The sequence below is a fragment of the Dreissena polymorpha genome, chromosome 6 (assembly GCF_020536995.1).
Source record: "Dreissena polymorpha isolate Duluth1 chromosome 6, UMN_Dpol_1.0, whole genome shotgun sequence".
In the NCBI taxonomy this organism is placed as follows: Eukaryota; Metazoa; Mollusca; class Bivalvia; order Myida; family Dreissenidae; genus Dreissena; species Dreissena polymorpha.
This window is the reverse complement of record NC_068360.1, coordinates 107,698,589-107,705,989: the sequence shown is the minus strand read 5'-3', so window position 1 is coordinate 107,705,989 and position 7,401 is coordinate 107,698,589.

Here is a 7,401-nt window from a genome sequence, read left to right as displayed (position 1 = left end):
AAGGCGTGGAGAATTTTTAACTTATTGAACTTATTGTTTCTTGATTATTTTCACTTTTCATATCCAAAGTCAGATTGAACATAACTGTTTCGATAAAATATCGCTTCTATATTTGTATAATTTACCATTATATGAATATTAAAAAATAAAAAAAGGTTCTCAATCGTCTATGTCTTTAGTCTTGCAAGTTTCGCAACGTAAAAGATTATGTTTGTTTTCCTAAATCGCGTGACAAAATTTCAATTTTGATAATAAATAATTTTTTTTTTTTTTTGCTTTGCAATGCTAATTAACTTACGGTTCTACACATAAGAGTCTTACAGAACTATTAAAGAAAAAGTACCAGCACGTAACCTACGATCTACCGTCTCGTATGACGGATGTTATGATGTGAAACGCACAAAGAAAAAACTTTCATTGACAGGAGTTTCGGATTGTTGGTCCGAAACTGTGGAATGACCTTCCATTAAGCATCCGACTTCGCCGCAATAACATATTCAAAAGGAATTTGAAAACATTCTCTTCAGAGACTTTACACCCTATTTTAATTTGAATACCTGTGATTAAAAAAAATCGAACTCAGTTGTACGGGCGTATTTTCACTAGAACTCATAGGACCAAGCAATTAAAGAATTGGTCGGGCTTCTTTGCTCGAAAAGGAATTTATTGTACAAGTGACTGGTACCCAATCATTAGGGCTTCTTTGCTCATGATTGGATTACATCACAACCGCTGTCTTTTAGTCATGCTTAGGCCTTCTAGTTGTGTCTTATAGTCACACTGTCATTTTAACCTTCAAGTTGTGTCTTGTAGTCACACTTGGTCAGTCTATTTGTGACTTGTAGTAACGATAGTTCAAATAAGGTTAAACCCAAAAGGAGTGTCCTTAAGTATGACAGGTGACCGGTAGCTGTGGGATCAGACAGCCAGAGTGCAGAAATATCCTTTAACGTATCCTTTAAGTAAATGAAAAAGTGTCTTTATGTTGCCAAATATTTGCTCATATTATCATTATAATTATTGTCTTAACTCTAGTTATATCAATTTATTACATAATATTTTACTTTAACTTTGTTTTAATAGTGTAGCCGGTATTGTTTTATTGCTTAAGTTCCTTAAACATTATTATTTATATCACACATTTAAATATCATTAATCCTTTAATTAATGCTGCATAATATTATCAATACCGCTTATTTTTTTATCAATTTTATACATATATGTTTTGTACAACGACATTGAATATAATTATATAAATAGGCGTTTCATCAAATTAGCAAGTTTCAAGTTTCTTTGTTACCTGTGTATAAGTTGAACCCATTGTGTAGTAGTTTCAACTACTATCTTTATAGATCAAATCTAATCGTTGATCTATCTAGTTCTTGCGGAGCTCCTTGTGATAATGCGTGGCATTACTTTCTTGAATGTTTGAATTTGCACACATAAGATGATTAACTATAAGCAAATTGAACCATAACCTTAATCTTATTTTTTTGCTACGTAGTGAACCCAACATGTCTTTGGAATTAATGAAATGGTGTTCAGAACGGTACAGACATTAATAGCAGATTCAAAAGGTTTTCAAATTTTGTATGCAAATGTCAATAACATACATACAGTTGCAGATGACTATTCTTAATAACTTAACAAGTGTTTACCTACTTTCATTTTATTAATCTTTGTATCTGTTATACTAACTGATTGTGTTGTTGAACTGTAAGTATTGTATTTTAGCAATTTATGTTATATATATTATGGGAGAGGTCCAGATAGTGTTGAAAAACGTGTAATATTTTATGCAAAAAATAAGTTAAAACTAACACACCCAATTATTCACACAATATGACGTCTGGTCTTTCATATCTAACCTGTTACCTGTTCACAAATATGACTTCATGTCGAGTTACCAGTGTAATAAATTATCACCATAAGATAATAAACATCATTCACGTTAGCAAGTGCATCATTTCCCAAATATCAGTTGAAGTGCTATTAAAGATGGCATTGATTAAATATATACATTATATGATTGATGATTCAAGTGCATAATTTGTTTTCAAGAGATCTTGCTGGCTAACGTATTTGCCTAAAATGTGTCCGCAAACGTCGTAACCATGTTTTATGATGACGCGATTAAACTATTTTATTTAAGGGTGAGCTAGATCAATTTGGCTATTTGTAGTTCAATGTCTACACTTTATAAGTGTTTCAGATAATCAAGCTAGTTATCGATTATGTGCAGATTTTATTAACGCAAACATTGCCACCAAGTTTGATGATGATAGGATTAATATAATTTCAGTAATAGGACGAAGATGGTCAATATTTCCGATTTGTTTTCTATGCCAAAATTAAGAAGTGCTTCAGACGATTTGAATGATTTCCAACTGGTACTTGTTGTTATATGCCCACATTGAAAACGTTATTAGTGTGTTTGCGTCTTTATTTCTATCATATTGCGTGTTTAATGTTTTCATATATTTTTATTACAAATGATTCGAAGATAATAACGCAATATGCATTATAACAATATCAGTAGGCACAATTTACACAGGACACAGCACAAAACCATGCTTTTATTAACACTCAGCAATATGTATGAAAGTGAAATGCAATATTGAATATTGAAATGATTTGACAGCAGTAAGTGCTCGTTTGTTTCCCGATGTTGATGTTATTGATATCGGTATGTATCGAACAACTTAATCGAAAAGCATCGACAGTCATCGTTATGTTTCGTACGATGTAAATCGACTGTACCCTAGTGGCAGAAACATACTTTGAATTGTCAAATAAATTCAGCCTTACATACTTTTGTTTTCATATATGCATGTACGCGTATATTCCATGTACAAGCAAGACATTGGGGTCGTGTTTTTTTTTTTTTTAACAATTACTCAAGATCGACTGCACCCGATAAGCAAAAACATAGTTTGAATTGTCAAATAAATTCAACCTTACACGCTGTTGTTTTCATATATGTATTGAAGCGTAAATTCCATATTAAAGTAACACATGTGGGTCGTGTTATTGTTTTGATTTACAATTACCTAAGTGGTGTTGTCTGATAATGATAGTATCAAGTTTTATGTTTTATGTTTAAACATACCAACAAGGCATGACAAAAGTCTTGGTTAAAAATTATGTAATAGCCTAAAATTAAGCGTATAAAAAGTTATAACATAAATTACAATAATATGGATAGCCTACTATTACCAAACGTTTTACTTTGTAACTTCAGTAATTTGTTTGCTAAAATTTACAAGATTTCTGAGTAAATTGTTATACACAAAACATAAATAAACTCTCAAACATTACAAAGAACAAAACAGAAGACTACCTATTCAAACAAACGTATAAAAATGGTTTCGATATTTATCCACGTTTAATGGTAGTGTCTTATGTTTAAAGTTTAACCATTACAATTTCGGATCCTCGAATGTTGTTTGCCACAATTCGGGCAAGTACGGAATACATAATCGTTACATTCATTGCATTGCACCGTAAAACCATAAATTGGATTTGTTCTTAAGTGAATGGCTCAATTAGAACTTTATCTCCAAATTACATTAACGCTCTCTATATTTCACAAGAAAAGCATCATGTGCTTGAGGTGTTGGGCTACTATTCGGAAATCCCACATGTTTTATTTTCCTGATGACTGGCAGCACTCTTTGATTACACTAAAATCATTCTACAAGCAACTTACTTTGCTAATATTTTGCAATATTTTTCTGGATAGAAGACGATTATGTTTGACCAGATCATTGTACAATAATACCCCTGAAATCGCTCATACGCGCAAAATTTTACATTTTCTGATATACTGCTAAAATTGTAATTCAATGAACTGTTATACCAACACCTGATCTAACAAGACGTTTACGTACAAACGTAGAATCTTGAATTCTGCTTTGTGTAATCACGATAGATCAACAGTACGAATATATTAAAGATACACGACACACCACTTTGAACTGATATCCACGAACGTCGGTTGTAGTTGTGCGTATGATAAGCTTTGGTATGGTTTGTGTAGTTGTTCAAGCAATACACTATATTGAAAGTTCATTATCAGTTGCAGATCATGACTTATGTACATGTTTTTCGTAATATTTCAACGGAAACAATTCTTTATGTGAAGTATGGTAGTACATACATGGCTTGTGCTAAATGAGTATTGATACTGACTTCTGACTTACTTCTGCAATCAAAATGCTTAGAAGATATTTCAATGTATTACATAGAACAAGATGTAAGTATGCGTTATAGTTTAAAAATCGAAGGTGTTTGTTTTAAAACAGAACCTGCTACAAATTATGTTACTTTTGTCTGCAATATTTCCTCAATCATTCATGAACACATGAATGTCATTGTTAGTGGTAATCTTCTTTGGGGATTTTTAAAATTCTAACGCGTGTTGCCGAACAGCTGACTTTGTGATTCTTCTGAAATAACACAAATCATTATTTAGCCAAAGCTATTAAGTTGATTTTTAAGTTCCACCAGCATAATTTCGTGTAAAAGAAAACACACAACTCCGTTTTAAAGAATTTGAGGATGTGTATTTGAGTTCAATTTGTGCGACATGAAGCGTGTTTTATATTAGTTTAAATGGTTGGACAGGAAACAAAATAGGCTTGACTAAATTAAACAATATCACCGAACTTCATTATCGATATAATATTCTTAATGGGAACATCGGAATAATAGAACATTGAATGCTGATAACATTTTTAAATAAGTACAAACGTCAAAAGTGGATTTTGCAAACAATATATTCATGTCACAAATGGGTTAGTATATGGATATATTGGATCCCATAAGAATCCAATATGACCCTTTCCTGTATAACCAATATATAACTACGGTCGGCCTATAAAGTGCAACATTTGATTTGTGATACCCAAATGGGTACATATGGGTAATATATGGGACCTATGATAACCCACAGAGGGCTTTATCGTCAATACCCATATTTGTCTTAAGTATAGGATTTGATACGGGTCCCGCATGGGTAGCCGATATAATTTGCAATCTATATACGTTTTTTCTTCCATAAGAACCCACAGTGGGACCATATTTGCGTTACAATTATGAGTCGCGACGACCGGCATTGATATTGGTCCGCATGGTAAGCTTTTACGCCTGCAAAATAAAGATTTTGCAAACTGTTTTCCCTATTACCCAATATGGCTTATATATTATACTTTCATTTGGACATACAGTTGTATCTGTGTTTTACATATGTGGTGTCTGCATGGTCAGCCTTTCAAGGCTCACATGAGATTTGAAAACTGTGTATTGGTCCCATATGCGGTGAATAATGGGGTCGATCTGCTTGTCATAAAGCGTGCCTTGGGTCGTATAATTCTTACGATATTGAACGGGAAAGGACGGCCTTTATAGGCCCACATGGATTTGCACTCTTTATCTTGCATGAGTCCATTTTGGGATGATAAACTGAATCAATTTGGGGCTATGTTTTAAGTTTAAGTTGAATGATGTACAGTAAACCATGGTATTAAATCCTTGATATAAGCCTACAGCGGGTCATGTATACTTACTGTATTGGAAGCATATGCCAATGTTTACAGCCCAATATCATCTTCATTTGTGTAAATATGTTCATTTATCCTACAGCTAAATGACTTTAATATAAAAAAATTAAGGCCCGTTGGATAAGATAAGGTTTAGTCAACAAGTGCCTTTATCCAACGGCTAGTACATGTACATAGGATTACTTTTGTGGTCTTTCATCTCTCGTTTATTTGTTCTTAAATTTAAATTTAAATATTAATGGAATATTTAATTTTCAATATTCAGTCTACCGTATGTAAAATAAAAGCCGTAATTTATATATCCAAATGCAGCGTTTCTTTTATAATTCGTTAGCTAAAAAAGAAAAAATCCTGAACCAAACGTGGGATTGAACTAGTTTCCGGCGTGGTAGCCAGACACTCTTACTGCGACGCTAAGAAGCTTACACAATGCCTAATATGTTAGAAAAGTGCTTATTCTACTACACAGCTAGACCTTATTTTACTACACAGCTGACGAAATCACTTGATTGCATCATTCAGGTCAACGACGCTAATGTCTGCATTTGGTACGATTGTTTGTGTTTACGATTGATTATTATAAACAATGTGAGTAAATGTGTTGGAATACATTACTCGAAATGAAACCGGTGAGACTGAAATTTTCGATTTTATTGATGTCGAATGTACTCGAATGACGCGATGTTTTGTTGAACAATTGACGGATTAAGAAAAGTGTCAGTGAATATGTTATTTAATTTTTCGAAAGAAATTGATGTTGACTTAAACGGGTTATTTCTTTGATGAATAAGTCGTTCTTTTGTCACTCGACCAAAGAATGTCTATCAAAAAAAAAAAGAAATTCCTGCTTACACCAAGTGATTTAAAATGGAAAAGATTGATGGCAATGAAGAAATGTACATTTAAATAATGTGTGCATAATTTTAATGGAATTTTCTCGTCATGGCAGCAAACAACATTTGAAGAAAACAAACATGGTTGTTAAACAATTTTGGTGAGTAGAACAATAAGCAGAAGATGTTTGAGATTTGTATGCCAATTAGTAAAAGTGTAAAAAGAAGAGCTGTTTATCTACTAAAATTAATAATATTGGCGGGGATAAATTCAGAATCATGCTTGACGAGTAAATTCAAAATGGCAGCATTTTGTTTATTTAGCAGTCGTTAACTAGAATTTTAGTTTGAACAAAATCGCCTGTGTTTACTCTAGTGTGTTACATTTGGAAAGCTGATTAAATTTGAATCGATGCATATAGCGATATTTTGTCTTGGTACTCTGCTTTGAGTGGAATTGTTTCGAGAGGCGTTAAAGGGGAACACAAACAAGTTTAATATTACCTACTCAAGGTTAGATTCAGTTAATTAAACTGTTCTTGCTATTGTTTTTAGCAATTAAAGAGTAAAGAAAAAATATTGGATCAGGAACAAACTCAAAAATATTGTAGGATAAATAGAATACTATGTTATAGTGATTGTGAACTTGAATTTATCCGTCTCGTTTCAGACAGGCTCTCACGGCTCAGCAAGCCTCGCCATGTAAACCTTTCTTCAACTCGTCGGATAAATTCAGGAACACGATAACACTAACATAGTATTCTCTATTTCTCACTGAATTTGTTTGAATATACATGCGCCAGAGTACAAATATACATTGAATAAAAGAAAATTAGCTCTCAGATATCACATAACATGTTAAGGATATTACAATTTTTATGATTTTCTCGATATAGAAAACAGAGACGTAGATAACTACGTCTCTGATAAAAATAACAAAGTTGATCTTCACTAAATTTATTCAGAAAACTAAAACATAGAAAATAACTTTAGACATTGACTTTAAA